Genomic DNA, 17,582 nt, shown 5'->3' on the forward strand with positions numbered 1-17,582 from the left:
AGTGGCTTGCTCCAAGCCCTAAGTACAATCACTTGAGAAGGAATTTGAGGATTGTTAAAAGGGAAAAAGAAGGGATGCTCAAGAAACGGAGGTCAAGGGAACAGTTTGAGTAGCCCAAGTTTGTTGTTGAAGGACTTTTGACAGTGATAGGTGGCATTCCCTAAGTTTGCCTCATTGATGCAGAACAAATAGGCAATACAGGGAAGAATTCCCTAAGAGTTGTGTTCTTGAACGACTAAGGAGCAGCTAGTGGGAAAGAAGTCAGTGGGCAGTCTAGAGTTGTTCGCAAACAAAGTTGTGTACAACTCAATAGAAGGCCATATGTCTTGGTTGTTAATGGACTAATGCTAAGCTAGAGGGCAAATTGGCGTTGTGTTCAGTGACCTAAAGGAGCAGGATCATTCATGGAGGCAAATTGGTGTTGCGGCAAATTGGGAGACAATGAACCAGGCAGATGTGTTCAGGAAACGACCAATGGAGTCGTCAAGTGCACTAGATCATCTAGTAAGTTAGTGTATCTTTTTCAACGTACTTTGGTGGTCAAAGTTGTTGACATCAAACGCTAGTTTGTATTCTTTGTATCAATGATTGTATGAGAGCGATGATCCCTAGTACGAGAGCCTTAGACAGTTGTATTACAGTTTGTTAATATCCCGAAGTTGGGTTATTAAAAAGATTGTAAAAAATTGTTTATATTTGTGTACTAATTGATTACTGTTGTTTATAGTTCATTGGGCAAAGTAGTTTGTTGTGGTATTTGGACTGGTAGTGTCACAGATTTTACGACTCTAACCTAGATTCCAGTACCGTGGAAAAACAACAAAACACCCAAAATCCTAGTTTTGTCCACTAGCATAATGGTTGATTTGTTGAAGGCTCAGTATGCTTGCTTGCTCGACCTTACCATCCTCCTCTCTAAGGCACGTTGTGTGGGGTTTTGCGTGTGATGTTGACCAAATTAGCATATAATTTTAAACATACCATTTTATGTATATGTCAAACAACTATTTAAGTGGTACTACCTGAGAACCATGCTAAAAGGAGAAAACTTCGAAATAACAAACAATAATAACAATATTTTGTTGGAAAACAACATGACTCACCCATCCTCTACGCTGCATGTATATTTCCTAAGCTATCTTGCCCACCCGATCCTCCCAGACACTACAATTCTAGTCACTCTCTGCACAAAGTAATATTATATATGAGATCACGAATAATCCATTGGAGCTTAAAGGATAAATATACAAAGTGATGAATTAACCATACACATACCTGCTCTCCATAGACATACCCGCCCGCCCTTGCTAATATTATAACAACAACAATCATGAAAAATAATACCTAAACATGTGAACACCAATGTGGCATTTCCATTTCTTTCATATCAAAGTTCTAGGAAAAATATTGAATGTAACACCCATGAACAAGAGCATACTACCTCAAAACAATGACAAAATGATAAATCATTGTGCAACTAACGAATATTTCAATGTATTAAAGGACTAGTATTGTGCATGAGAAAAGTATGTTTCACCCTTCTTTTGTGCCATGTTTGTAGAATGTCTAATGCATCTTCACCACATCACCTTTGTAGACCATACAATTGTAGTTGTTCACTACATAAAAAGATCAATGTACTTGACTATCAGAGCATAGAAAAAACATTTAATAATTTGAATAGCAAACAAATGGATCCACAAATAAGTGAAAAATGCTTTTAAGTGAACTGCATTTCATGTAGATATGTTGACTCACCTTCATTTATGAACAATTACCTCAATTTTCTCTGTCTGCTTCATTCATTTCCATTTCCGCACCCAACAAACGAAACCAAGACAAATTTACAAGAAAAATTAAAGAAATAAAAAAACAAAACAAAGCAAGAGTACAACACACTCGACAAACGAAACCAAGACCAAACTACAAAAAAACAAAAACAAATTCAAAACAAAGGAAAATCAGTACAACACAGCATGGCCATGCTAAAACTCAACAAAACAAAAAATGCACACAAGAACAAACAAAAAATTGCAAACATCCCCTCCGCACATCATCTCTCCTGCAATGTGTTGTCCTCCGCTGAAAGGGAAAAAAAGGTGAGTTGAATATGGTTAAAATAAACACACAATTAGTAATGTTAAACATATTTCAAAAGCAATAATTATTCATAATAGGAAACACACCTCCCCTAGAGTTTGTTTTATAAGAATGGACACTCTCCTGTATTCCACTTGCTTTTGCTCATCAAAACCAACTATCTACAAAAGATACACGATAAGCTGTTAGAATCGTTTCACAAGTTAAACTAAAGAGTACGCGATAATTGATCATAATAAGAAACACACCTTTATTTGAGATTGTTATATAAAATGGGAGAGTCCATTTTGTATTTCACGTATTCATGCTCATTGATAAATGGCATCTACAATAGATATACAATAAAATATTAGATTTCTAATAAAAGTCAAACTAGAGAAATTGAAGGCATGGACTTCAACAAAAACAAATCATGTAGACAACAACAAACAAAAAATTGCAAACTTCCCTTTTGCACATTATATCTAATGTAGTGTCCTCTCCTTTGCTAAAAGGGAAAAAAGTGGTGTGAATAAGGTTAAAATAAAGACACAAATAGTAATAGCAAGCATAATTCAAAAGAAATAACTATTAGTAATTGCAAACATACCTCGTCTTGAGCTTGCTATTTAAAGATAGACATTCCATTTTGTATTCCACTTACACATGCTCACCCAAACTAGCCATCTACAGCAGATACATAATAAGATATTAGTATCATTATACAAGTTAAATTGTAGAGTTGAATGCAACAATCAATCATAATGTGAAACATACCTTGCTTTGAACTTTTTTTATATAAACGAGGATAATCCATTTTGTATTTTATGTAATTCTACTCACTAGAATCAACCATCTGCGGTAGATAGAAAATAAAATATTAGTATTCTAATAAAAAATAAATAGAGAATTGAAGGCATGAACTTGTGAAGCAACTTAATTCCAACCCATTTATATTTCATGCTACATCTCAGTTTATAAATTTCTAAACTAGACATTATTCTAACTTGGGAGGTACTCCAAACCCTAGGCTACAGGGTTTTGGAGGAGTTGTCACCACAAAGTCATTTATGGGCGAACAACCCAAGTGTGTCGAATTTGCACCCAAGATTGCAGGTGTGAAACCGTGTATGGATTTGGACACTTGGCACATGCAAATTGTAGGCCACCCCTAAAGGAATAAGTGGTCGCTTGTAGCACCAACAGAGGCCTTGTGGATTGAGTGAAAATAATTTCTATTTGATTATGTGGATGAACTTGTCTTAAGTTTCAAGTCGGCCTTGAATTGAGGGGATAATTTGAGAAGTTTAAATGTCACCCTAAGGAATGATATAAATAGGAGTGAGGGGGGGCCTCATTCCTCACCCAATCAAGACACTTATTCCTCACATGAAGATTTAAATAGGAGGACGAGTCCAAAACCAAGAAGGAGAAAGGATCAAGTCTAGTTAGGGTTGGTTTTGAGACTGTTTTGGGTTGTGGTTATGCAAGTAAAGACAACGAGTAAAAGGGGACTAGGCCGAGACTTTTGAGGACGAAATCTGAGCATGAAAACATAAAGCAAGCTCTCTCTAACAGGCCAATATTTTTGAAGTATTGCAGGTGGATGAAATTATGACTATTGGAGGGTCGAGTAGCTTACTTGGCAGCAAAGGTTAGGCTGCATTCATCTACAGTAGGAGCGAAAAATAAAAGGTTCTTGGAGTGGTTTGAACGTAGGTAGGATCTGGTTAATGTTACTGTAGTTAGGGTTGAGTTCTTCCAAAAAAGTCTCACATAGATCCAAGGGTTTTAGAGAGAAAAAGTGGACGTCTACAAGGACGAAAAGTACAAGATTGTTGTCCTCGTTTAGGTGGGTATTAGGAGTAGCCAAAAGAACAGTTTTCAGATGGTTGTAGTGGCTTGCTCCACACTCTAAGTAAATTCATCTCAGGAGGAATGTTAAATTGGCAACTAGGGCCAAATTCCATGTGGGTCAGCTTATTTATGGCAGCTGATAATTTTATTGGATCCCTCTCGTCGAGAGGTGTAGGATTGATCCAAAGATCATCCGATTCCAATAAGTATTTATGGAGATATGAATTTATTTTGTTTATGTAATTATAGTCAAGCCGACCAGCTCTTATGTAGGCTCTAGAAGCCCAACCGACGTGTCTATTCAACCTCTACATTTTTAGTATAAATAAGAGAGGATTTGATGTCATTTGTAGCACATTCTCCATGTGAACTCCTCCTCTCCACGTCTTGGGTTTTTGGAGAAGGAGAAGACACAAAAGAGAATACGTTGGATGCCCTAGCTGCAGTAGAAAGAGCCGCAGTCAATAAAGGTTGTAATGATACGCAGGTCAGAGGATCTATCTGTCACCTAGCCGCAGTCTCAAAGGAACAAAGAACAGTGGCAGTAAACCGCAGTTAACAGGAGTTAAGAAGTCATAGATCAGTGGATCCAAGGTAACCGCAGTAAGCCGTAGAAGCCGCAATCATGTAAGGTAACTGCAGTGAGCCACAGTAGCCGCAGTCACGTAAGGTAACCACAGTGAGCCGCAGTAGCCGCAGTCACGTAAGGTAGCCGCAGTCATGCATCAAAGGTCTGTCTGCACATCAGATGGTTTAAGGACAGAAAGCTCGGATGGCTTGAAGGAGCTAGAAAGTGACTTCGCATCTCAGGAAGCAAACATACTTGAAGTGGCATAAAACAGTAAGACAAACTTGGCATATTGGTGAGACGCAGCATCAATGGTGACAGTGATAATGAGTCTCATATTCATGACAGAGGCAGTAACCATCACAGTCTCGGCCTAGATGGAAGGTAAGATCACAATCTCATTAGATCTACTTCATAAGCAATCTATGTGATGTAAAGAACTTAGAACCCTTGATGTTCTCCCTGTCTCGGATTAATGGAGATCACTATGATCCTTAAGGTACAACCTCAGTCTCAGCATAAATATCTTACACAATCATGTTGATAAGGATTGTTGGAAATTACTGGAAGTCTGGGCACCATGAGAAGCAGTTACGAAGGTTTCAAGCAATGTCAAGAGCTGTTATAGTAATGACAGTGATAGTTATAGCATAATGGAAGAAGCTATGCCAAGAATGATCAGTGACAAAGTCATGATCTAGTTCTTGTAAGATCACGATCTCCTTGAAGATGCAGAGATCACCTCTGTGGTAATTTCAAGGGACAGTCATGGTACAATAATGATGTTATCAATGATGGTAGCTGTACTGAAAACATCAGTGATGCAGTAGTAAGACAGTGATGATGGATGTTGTAGGATGAGGACAGCATAACATACATTAAATGCAGACCAGCAATATTAGGTGCAAATCTGGGACAAAGAGTAGCTCAATGATAGGAGCAACCCAATGTCAGTTGAGCGAGTCACCTTAGAGAATCAGTTGAAGCAATATGTCTTCAACTGATCTCATGCGGATATCAAAAGTCAAAGTGTTGACTTCTATTGTAATTGTTCTCTCTCTCTCTCTCTCTCTCTCTTTCTCTGCTGAACTTTGAAGATAAAAGAAGATTTGATCAAAGGGTTTCCCCACACATTGTGGGGTTTGTCCCTGGCTCGTGCCATATCTTGTGTCCTCTTGTCTTGGCTTGTCTTCTGCGTTTTATATTTATGTTCTATCTGCAGTTTATCGTAATGATGATGTGATTGATAACTGTGAAAATTTAAATAAATTGCTCTAGCATAGAACATACCAAAAATTAACATGGTATCAGAGCCAAGTTGAAGACAATGCCCAAGCAAGAGTGAAAGAGCAATCACCGAAGACAGTTGGGACAGGACAGAAGGATCAATGGGTTCCTCATAATTCACCTAGGGTGAAGTCAAAGCAGAGAATGTTATCAGAATGGCGCAGCGAAAGATTCTGATGGTCCATCTAAGGATCACTTCATTGGGAAGTTCGGATCTAAGGGTGAAAGGCGGATGCCTTGTTGAAATAAGTTCAGTCGTTATGCGAAGGAGTGTCTGAATGGCAGAGACACATCTCCAGATGAAGATAACAATCATTCCTGATCCAAGGAATGACTGGTAATGCAGGTCATCGAGGAAATGGTCGATTCTTCCACGAAAGCAAGGAACCCCTGAATCTCTTTTATGTACCTGATCGAACTTGATGTCCATCTTGGAAATGGAAGTCAAAGGTTACACAGTGGCACTTATCGATGAAAAGGTACATGTTTGAAAATAGATCTTTTAAATATGTTTTTGAGTTCAGGGTTGTATCAAGTTGGGGGAAGTCCACTGGGGACCATGTCCATTGACTCAACACCGGAGGTCTGTGAGTCAGATGGTGACTAGGATGCCTGAATTCAAAAAGAAGCATGAAGGTACATGTTTGAAATGTACCGAAGGAAAATATTATAAGGGGACCATTCCCCTCATGCAGCAAGTTCACAGGTTTGGAACAACCCGAGGTGTTTGAGACTCATGTATACAGGTGGAAGAAAGCCCTCTATGGCTTGAAGAAAAACACCTCGGGCGTAGTATGAGAGGATTGATAGCTGTCTAATGCAGCTGAGGTTCACTATAGACAGCTGAGGTTCACTAGGAGTGAAACCGATCCAAACCATTACTTGAAGGTTGTGGATGATAAACCTCTCGTACTGGCACCTATGTCTGACAGGTGCAGTCCCTCTCATTTATAGGAGACAGAGGGAGTTGGATTCTGAATATGGAAAGATAAGTTGCAAGCCTGTGACTACCTCAAGGATCTTAACTTTAAGAAGTTATATGGTAGTGATGTCGGACCTTATTTGGGAAATGCCTCTGAGTTTCATAAACTCATTCGCATTGATGTTCTTGGAGAACCTCCGTCCGGACATCTATGTTGCAGTTAGCATGGTGAGCTCATATTTGGTTGAGCCTCACTGGATTGGTGCCAAGAATCTTCTGAGATATCTTCAGGGCACAATCTCTCATGAATTGAGATACACTGCCGGAAATATGAAACCACATGATTATTCGAATGATGAGTGGGCAGGCAGTATGGAGGATCACTAGAGCACTTCTCAGTGCTGTTTCTCTTTGGAATCTACCTCGATATCCTGGATGAGCAGGAAGCAGAAGTCGGTGACTCTGAGCACCACCAAGGCAGAATATATTGCTGATAGTATGGCCTTCTGTGAGGTAGTCTGGTTGCTGAAGCTCTTCAGTGAGCTGTTTGCACACATGATGAATACCACTGTGATTCTCTGTGACAACCAGAGATGGGATTCGATTATTGAGGAATCCCGTATTTTGACAGTTGCTCCGGCAGATAGACATCAAATACTGCCTTATCTGGGATATGGTAAGTCGATGATCAAGGAGGCTTCATCACTCTGAGATGATGTACAGGACAGAGCCCTGAGGAAAGATCAAATTTGTGATTTTCCCGAACGACTTGGAGTCTTCGAGAGACCTTCGTAAAAGGGTCCTGCATGCTGCATACATTGAGCTCTAGGAGCTTCGGGGGGCTTGCAGTTCTATTGGAGCAACATACGACCACAGGGTGACTCACCCTCCCCTGGTGGTGCGCTCTGAAACAAGATGATTCGCTCTCTTGTGGGACAAGATGATTCGCTCTCTTGTGGGACAAGATGATTTGCTCTCTTGTGTAGCAGGATGATTAGTTCTCCTGTGAGGCCTGGATTGATGTGTTCTCCATGGCGATTGTAGCAGGATTGATGTGTTCTCCTGTGAGGCCTGGATTGATGTGTTCTCCATGGCAGCCTGGATTGATGTGTTCTCCATGGCGATTGTAGCAGGATTGATGTGTTCTCCTGCGAGGAAAGGATTGATTAAGTTCTCCTGTCGAGGCATTCTACCCATGCAGTCTGGGACTCATGGGAAGTACCTCTCATCTGACCAATGAGTAGGGAAATGAAGTTAGGGACCATAGTAGTACCGATGGACGCATCGTTGTATCTACCGTACTCCCTATGCTAGGATGTCCTCCATTGATCTGGGATCAATGATACTGGTCTGGGACCAGTGGTAGGAGTTGTACACATAGTTTTCAAAACCGGTGGAAAAAACCGGTTACCGGCCTAACCGGCCGGTTGGAAGGCTGGCCGGTCGGAACCGGTGGAAAAACCCGGTTTACAGCACCATTTGCCCGGAAATATGCCCTAACCGGTAAAAACCGGCCGGTTTAGGGCGGAACCGGCCGGTTTATTGCTAACCGGCCGGTTTATGGACAGGCCGCCGGTCAAGCAAAAAGCGCAGCGGTTTTTTGGAAATGAGGGCGGTTTAGGGGTTTTGGGGGTGAGGGAAAGGGATTTTCCCTCCAAAAACACCCTCACACTTGCTATAAGACACCCCTCTCACTCTCATTTGTCTCACACAACTGATTTGGAGTGTTTGTGAGTGTTTGTGAGTTTGTTTGTGAGCTTGGAGAGTGTGGAGTTTTTGCTGAAGTAGTCATCTTGGAGTTGGAGTTGGAGCTATTTTGGAGATAGTGTGTAGCTGTCAGTGGAGTTGCCATCATCAAGAGGAGGCTAAGGGAGCTACTTTGCATTTCCAGGTAAGGATTTGCACTTGATAATTCCTCATTTGGGTCTGCTGTCCATGAATTATTTTTTTTGTGCTATAAACTTCTCACTTCAATGATCTATCATCTATGCTAAGCCTATGAACTCTCTAGCTCTATGCTATCAAATTTTGTAGCTTGCATGTGCATTTTTTTTCCTACATTTATCATTGGTTTTCCATGTTCCTTAGCTGCAATTTTTTTTTTAAATCGCAGATTTATTTGCAAATTGTTATTATTTCAAGCAAACATGGCTCGAAAAGGAAAGGACAGTGCATGGGCTCATTGTGATGTAATTGAGGGAAAAATGATATGCAAATTATGCCATAAATCTATTGGAGGTGGGGGTATTCTTAGGTTGAAACAACACTTGGCTGGGGTAAGAGGCCAAGTAAAGCCATGTGATGCACCAAAAGAACTGTTAGGTCCTATTAGGGCAGAATACATTGCCAAGCTTGAAAAATTTTATGAGGATAAGGCTAGGGAGAAGGCCATCCAAGATGAAATTGCAAGGAAGAGGGAATTAATGGAAACCATGAATCTTATGAAACAGAGTGGGTATGATGATTATGAGATTCAAGACTCCACTTCTATCCCTTCCACCAATGACCCCTTTCACTATGTTCATCCTTCTGTTGGAGTTGGCCAACCATCAAAAGGACCAAAGAGACCAAACATCCAAAGTTATTTCTCATCTTCTGCCACCATTGCTTCTTCTAAATCTAATCCCACTTCCTCCCAGCCAAGTTCTCAACCCACTTTGGATCAGCATTGGAAAAAACAATGCAAAGAAACTTCTCACCAATACATTGCTAGATGGTGGTATGATTCAGATATCCCATTTAATGCTGCTTGCTCACCTTATTACCAAGCTATGTGGGACTCTGTTATAGCTGCAGAAAAGGGCTTCAAAGGCCCTAGTATGCATGACTTGAGGGGAGCTCTTTTGCAAAAAGAGATATCTTCCATTGATGAGTATTTGACTGAGTTTAGAGAGTCATGGGTCAAAACAGGTTGTTCCATTATGTCAGATGGATGGACCGATGGAAAGAACCGCACTATCATTAATTTCCTTGTTTCTTGCCCTCAAGGAACCATGTTTTTGAAATCAGTTGATGCATCTGATAGGGTAAAGGATGCAAGCCTTCTATTTGAGCTTTTGGATAACATTATTCAGGAAGTTGGGGAGCAACATGTTGTGCAGGTCATCACTGATAATGCCTCAAACTATGTTCTTGCTGGAAAGATGCTTGAGGCCAAATATAAGACCATATTTTGGACTCCATGTGCTGCACATTGCATAGACCTCATGCTTGAGGATATAGGCAAGGTGGAGTGGGTAAAAAACACTGTAGAGCATGCCAAGTGCATTACAAAATACATTTACAACCACTCATGGGTATTGAGCCTAATGAGGAAACACACTGGAGGCAAAGAGCTTGTTAGGCCTGCAATTACGAGATTTGCAACTCACTTCCTCACGTTGCAATGTCTCAATGGTCAACATAGAAACTTGCAGAAAATGTTTTCCTCTGATGAATGGTCTGAATCTCGGTGGGCTCGTAGACCAGATGGAAAAGACACCAAAAAGAAAGTGTTAGACACTTATTTTTGGAAAAGGTCTGTAGAGCTTGTGAAAATTACCGAGCCCCTTGTTAAGGTGCTAAGGTTGGTGGATGGGGAAAGATTGGCCATGGGCTACATTTATGAAGCTATGGATCAGGCAAAGGAGCAGATACGGGCAGCTTACAATGACAGGTTAGCTAAATATGGCCGTATATGGGAGATCATTGATAACAGATGGAACAATCAACTCCATCGTCCTATACATGCAGCCGGGTATTTTTTGAACCCAAGGTATCACTATAAAAATCGGCTAGGAGATCAGCATGATGGGGAGGTCAGAGCTGGATTGATTGATTGCTTGGAGCGCATGGTCCCTAACCATGTAGACCAGTTGGATATACATAGACAGCTTACTATTTTCAATCAAGCAAGTGGTACTTTTGGCAAAAACTTGGCAAAGATGGCAAGAGATGTGGACCAACCAGGTAAGCAATTCCAATTTCCATTTTGTTTTTCATTTCAAGTTAAAATTGTTTACGTTCTTTACAATTCAAATTATAAACTAAGTTACTAATTATTGTCTTTTTCTTTGCAGCACATTGGTGGGAATCATTTGGTGGCCAGTGTCCTCAATTGCAAAGGTTTGCAATTAGACTCCTCAGTCAAACTTGCAGTGCTTCAGGTTGTGAGCGCAATTGGTCTGTTTTTGAGCGCATACACACGAAGAAGAGAAACCGTTTGGAACAAAAATGGTTAAATGATCTTGTTTTTGTGCAATACAACCTTCGACTGAGGAGGAACCAAATGATGAGCAAATCACCTGATCTAGATCCCATTGTGTTGGACGATATTGATCCAACATCAGAATGGGTGGAGGAGACTAAAGATCCTGTGTTTGAGGCTGATTTTGATATCGACATGGCTTTAGCGGAGGATGAGGCAGATTATGTGGCGGCATCAGAACCAGGATCAGTAGCGGCATCAAGGAAAGGCAAGGAACCAATGGAAGGCACTAGTCGTGCAGGTCGACAAACTCGTGCTTCCACTAGGTCCACTTCTATTGTCATTGGTGGCATTGATACTGATGTTGCAGATGAGGCAGAGGCATCCTCAGACTCTGAACCAGATGATGTCTATGCAGCTCCTGATGATGATCCTGTGTCTAGTAGTGGTGATGGACTTGATGAATGATCATGTGTACACTGTAGACTTGTAGTAGGCCAATGGCTTCATAGCTTGCAGCATTGTTTTTGGACTTTATAGGCCATTTAGAGCCTCATTTCTTATGTATTTTGCTATTTTGTCGATGATATGTATTGCACTCGGTGCCATTTTGATATATTCTCCTTTGCATGGTATATAAATGAGCAAACTTTGCATATTTTGTCTCTATTGGCTTGGAATCATGGTTTTACATCTTAAAAATAGTTTTGTTTCATTAAAAATTAATTATTTAATGTATTTTTTAAAAACCGGTTCGTTTAGACCAAACCAGTCCCGGTTAGACCGGTTCCGGTCGGTAAACCGGTTAGCTAGGTGGACCGGTTCGGTCACCGGTTCCTGTTTTAAAAACACTGGTTGTACATGCTATGACGCTGACTTCGGGTCGGCTGAAGCCTGAGACTGGTCTGGGACCAGTGGTACATACTCCGAGACTGACTTCGTGTCAGTGCAGTACTGGTCTGGGACCAGTGAGAGTGGTACATACTATGACACTGACTTCGGGTCGGTTGAGACTGGTCTAGGACCAGTGGTACACTCTCTGAGACTGCGATACTGGTCTGGGACCAGTGAGAGTGGTACATACTATGACACTGACTTCGGGTCGGTTGAGACTGGTCTAGGACCAGTGGTACACTCTCTGAGACTGCGATACTGGTCTGGGACTAGTGAGAGTGGTACATACTATGACGCTGACTTTGGGTCGGTTGAGACTGGTCTGGGACCAGTGGTATGCACTCTGAGACTGACTTCAAGTCAGTGGAGAATGATATGACTCATTCTCGATCAATTCTTCTTCTTCATAGTTCAGCGGAGATGAGCAGAGCAGAGCAGAGCCAGCAGAGCAACTAGCAGAGCTGAGCTGAGCAGAGCAGAGCCAGTAGAGCTGAGCAGAGCCAGCAGCGCTGAGCAGAGCAGAGCCGAGCCAGCAGAGCTGAGCAGAGCCAGCAGAGCTAGGCAGAGTAGTGCAAGGCACTAATGGCAGAGATAGTACAGTCGTACATATGGATCAGTGGATGGAGTTCTCCCTAGTTGAGAGGGAGTGTTAAATTGGCAACTAGGGCCAAACTCCATGTGGGTCAGCTTATTTATGGCAGCTGATAATTTTATTGGATCCCTCTCGTCGAGAGGTGTAGGATTGATCCAAAGATCATCCGATTCCAATAAGTATTTATGGAGATATGAATTTATTTTGTTTATGTAATTATAGTCAAGCCGACCAGCTCTTATGTAGGCTCTAGAAGCCCAACCGACGTGTCTATTCAACCTCTACATTTTTAGTATAAATAAGAGAGGATTTGATGTCATTTGTAGCACATTCTCCATGTGAACTCCTCCTCTCCACGTCTTGGGTTTTTGGAGAAGGAGAAGACACAAAAGAGAATACGTTGGATGCCCTAGCTGCAGTAGAAAGAGCCGCAGTCAATAAAGGTTGTAATGATACGCAGGTCAGAGGATCTATCTGTCACCTAGCCGCAGTCTCAAAGGAACAAAGAACAGTGGCAGTAAACCGCAGTCAACAGGAGTTAAGAAGTCATAGATCAGTGGATCCAAGGTAACCGCAGTAAGCCGTAGAAGTCGCAGTCATGTAAGGTAACTGCAGTGAGCCACAGTAGCCGCAGTCACGTAAGGTAACCACAGTGAGCCGCAGTAGCCGCAGTCACGTAAGGTAGCCGCAGTCATGCATCAAAGGTTTGTCTGCACATCAGATGGTTTAAGGACATAAAGCTCGGATGGCTTGAAGGAGCTAGAAAGTGACTTCGCATCTCAGGAAGCAAACATACTTGAAGTGGCATAAAACAGTAAGACAAACATGGCATATTGGTGAGACGCAGCATCAATGGTGACAGTGATAATGAGTCTCATATTCATGACAGAGGCAGTAACCATCACAGTCTCGGCCTAGATGGAAGGTAAGATCACAATCTCATTAGATCTACTTCATAAGCAATCTATGTGATGTAAAGAACTTAGAACCCTTGATGTTCTCCCTGTCTCGGATTAATGGAGATCACTATGATCCTTAAGGTACAACCTCAGTCTCAGCATAAATATCTTACACAATCATGTTGATAAGGATTGTTGGAAATTACTGGAAGTTTGGGCACCATGAGAAGCAGTTACGAAGGTTTCAAGCAATGTCAAGAGCTGCTATAGTAATGACAGTGATAGTTATAGCATAATGGAAGAAGCTATGCCAAGAATGATCAGTGACAAAGTCATGATCTAGTTCTTGTAAGATCACGATCTCCTTGAAGATGTAGAGATCACCTCTGTGGTAATTTCAAGGGACAGTCATGGTACAATAATGATGTTATCAATGATGGTAGCTGTACTGAAAACATCAGTGATGTAGCAGTAAGACAGTGATGATGGATGTTGTAGGATGAGGACAGCATAACATACATTAAATGCAGACCAACAATATTAGGTGCAAATCTGGGACAAAGAGTAGCTCAATGATAGGAGCAACCCAATGTCAGTTGAGCGAGTCACCTTAGAGAATCAGTTGAAGCAATATGTCTTCAACTGATCTCATGCGGATATCAAAAGTCAAAGTGTTGACTTCTATTGTAATTGTTCTCTCTCTCTCTCTCTCTTTCTCTGCTGAACTTTGAAGATAAAAGAAGATTTGATCAAAGGGTTTCCCCACACATTGTGGGGTTTGTCCCTGGCTCGCGCCATATCTTGTGTCCTCTTGTCTTGGCTTGTCTTCTGCGTTTTATATTTATGTTCTATCTGCAGTTTATCGTAATGATGATGTGATTGCTAACTGTGAAAATTTAAATAAATTGCTCTAGCATAGAACATACCAAAAATTAACAAGGAAGTTGTGTTCTTGAATGACTAAGGAGCAGCTAGTTTACAAGAACTCCGAAAGGAGATGAGGTGAAGTAGTCGACAGTCTAGAGTTGTTCACAAACTGAATTGTCAACAACTCAACAAAAGATCCCATGTCTTGGTTGTTAATATACTAATGATCAACTGGAGCGCAGATTGGAGCTATGTTCAGTCACCAAAAGGAACAATAACATTGATAGAGGCAGATTGGTGTTGACGCAGATTGGGAGCTAAAGGGTTGGGAAGATGTGTTCAAGATATGACTAGTGGAGTTGTGACGTACACTAGATCAACTAGTAAGTCAGTGCAACTTGTTAAGGGTATATTAGTGGTCAAAGTTGTTGACACCAAACCCTACTTTGCATTACTTGTATCAGTGATTGTATGAGGGCCATGATCCTTGGTACAGAAGCCCTAAACAATTGTATTACAATTTATTAATATAACGAAGTTGGGTCGTTAAAAAAAATTGTAAAATGTTGTATATATTTGTTCAGTAATTGATTTACAGTCGTTTATATTTCGTTGTTCAAAGTAGTTTGTTGTGGTATTTGGATTGGTAGTGTTAGTGATTCTAAGACCTTAACCTAGATTCCAGTACCGTGGAAAAACAACATGGTATCATAACTACTTTGAAGGGCCATTGAATCAGCATGCCCGCAGTGAAGCAACTCAGAGGGAGTTGAGATTGTCTAGATCATGGAGCATATGTTTCAGCTGAAGACATGGAGATGTGGTCTTGACTGGCTTGGCAAAGTGATTGGCTGGAATGTGCATGTGTTGTGTTTGACCTACGAGGATGAGTGCTTGCAGGATTGAGTTGCAGTGATGACGATCGTGTTCGACCGGAGCTCAGACTGACCTTGTAGGGCACGAGATCAGTAACAGGTTGAGCCAATGGAGATCGTGGAGACTCAGAGGGAGTCTAGCTTCAAAGGGAGCAACCCTATGGAAGTGTTGAGATATTTCGGTTCAAATGAGATAGGGCAGAGGCACTAATGAGATAGTGTTGTTCATTCTACAGAGTATGTTACAGGGGTAGATGTTAGATGGGCTAGTGTCGCCGGTGATGATGATGGAGACTTCCTAGTGTTGGAAGTACCCCCTTGCTAAGAGGGAGTGTTAAGATTGGTAGCTTTGGAGGCACTCCAAAACCTAGGCTACAGGGTTGTGGAGGAATCAACAACACAAAGTCACTTCTAGGCTACAGGGTTGTGGAGGAATCAGCACCACAAAGTCACTTCTAGGCTACAGGGTTGTGGAGGAATCAGCACCACAAAGTCACTTTTGGACTAAGAACCCAAGGGTGTGGGCATTGCACCCAAGCTTGTGGGTGTAACCGTGTATGGATTTGGACACTTGGCACTTGGAGATTGTAGGGAACCCTTAAAGAAACAATGAGCCGCTTGTAGCACCAAGAGAGGCCTTGTGGGTTGAGAGATTTTTTTTTTTTTTTAATGTGATTATGTGCGTGAATTTGTCTGAAGTTTCAAGTCGTCCTTGACATGAGGAGACTATTAAAGAATGTTAGATGTCATCCTAAGGAATGACATAAATAGGAGTGAGGAGGAGCCTCATTCCTCACCCAATCAAGTCATTTATTTCTCATCTTAAGATTGAAATAGGAGGCCAATTCCACAACCAAGAAGGAGAAAGGGTCAAGTCTGGTTAGGGTTGGAACCACTATTTGGTTATAACTAGAGATTACATGAGTGAAGATGGGATTACCTGTGTAAAAGAATTGGCCTCTAAGGAATATTAAATTGGTTAGGTTGGCGATTTGTGGAGGTATTTTACCTATTAACTCATTGTGGTCCAAATGTATGTCGCACATATTTGCACAAAGCTGGCCGATAGAAAAGGGCAAACGTCCAGTGACTATCATCACAGAGCGAGGGTTTCTTTCGCAAAGGGAAACTCAGAGCTAGGGTTTTCAGCGGCCATCACTTTGGTTTTCGACAAAGCTCTCCATGGCAAAAGACTGAGCTAGACTTCTCACAAACTGGTAGCGGATTTGAGGTAGGATTCTCACTTTGGTGGTAAAAGTTGTTGACATCAAACGCTAGTTTGTATTCTTTGTATCAATGATTGTATGAGAGCGATGATCCCTCATACGGGAGCCTTAGACAGTTGTATCACAGTTTGTTAACATCACGAAGTTGGGTTATTAAAAAAATTGTAAAAAATTGTCTATATTTTTGCACTAATTGATTACTGTTGTTTATATTTCATTGTGCAAAGTGGTTTGTTGTGGTATTTGGATTGGTAGTGTCAGAGATTTTACGACTCTAACCTAGATTCCAATACCGTGGAAAAACAACAAAACACCCAAAATCCTAGTTTTGTCCACTAGCACAATGGTTGATTTGTTGAAGGCTTAGTATGCTTGCTTGCTCAACCTTACCATCCTCCTATCTAAGGCACGTTGTGTGGGGTTTTTCGTGTGATGTTGACCAAATTAGCATATAATTTTAAACATAACATTTTATGTATATGTCAAACCATTATTTAAGTGGTATTACCTCAGAACAATGCTAAAAGGAGAAAAGTCCGAAATAACAAATAATAATAATAATATTTTGTTGGAAAACAACATGACTCACCCATCCTCTACGCTGCATGGATATTTCCTACGCTATCTTGCCCACTCGATCCTCTTAGACACTACAATTCTAGTCACTCGCTGCACAAAGTAATATTATATAGGAGATCACGAATAAACCATTGGAGCTTAAAGGACAAATATACAAAGTGATGAATTGACCATACACATACCTGCTCTCCATAGACATACCTACCCGCCCTTGCTAATATTATAACAACAACAATCATGAAAAATAATCCCTAAACATGTGAACACCAATGTGGCATTTCCATATCTTTCATATCAAAGCTCTAGGAAAAATATTGAATGTAACACCCATGAACAAGAGCATACTACCTCAAAACAATGACAAAATGATAAATCATTGTGCAACTAACGAATATTTCAGCATATTAAAGGACTAGTATTGTGCATGAGAAAAGTAAGTTTCACCCTTCTTTTGTGCCATTTTTGTAGAATGTCTAATGCATCTTCACCACTTCACCTCTGTAGACCATACAATTGTAGTTGTTCACTACATAAAAAGATCAATATACTTGACTATCAGAGCATAGATAAAACATATAATAATTTGAATAGCAAATAAATGGATCCACAAATAAGTGAAAAATGCTTTTAAGTGAACTGCATTTCATATAGATATGTTGACTCACCTTCATTTATGAACAATTACCTCCATTTTCTCTGTCTGCTTCATTCATTTCCATTTCCGCACCCAACAAACGAAACCAAGACAAAT

The 17,582-nt window shown here is 40.9% G+C and overlaps 1 long non-coding RNA gene across 1 annotated transcript; it reads right to left on the bottom strand.

Moving 5' to 3' along the window:
• Positions 1-1,761: 1,761 nt before the first annotated feature.
• LOC149266425 (uncharacterized) lies at positions 1,762-17,313 on the bottom strand. Its single transcript, XR_016252858.1, has 6 exons — positions 16,842-17,313; positions 2,857-2,935; positions 2,690-2,766; positions 2,349-2,425; positions 2,187-2,261; positions 1,762-2,082 (listed from the first exon to the last, which is right to left on the bottom strand). It is a non-coding gene; the product is annotated as an uncharacterized LOC149266425 (long non-coding RNA).
• Between the last annotated feature and the right edge of the window lie 269 nt (positions 17,314-17,582).

This window comes from Pinus tabuliformis, chromosome 6, assembly GCF_031772625.1.
Source record: "Pinus tabuliformis cultivar Carrire ecotype Pingquan chromosome 6, CPIR1, whole genome shotgun sequence".
Classification (NCBI taxonomy): Eukaryota; Viridiplantae; Streptophyta; class Pinopsida; order Pinales; family Pinaceae; genus Pinus; species Pinus tabuliformis.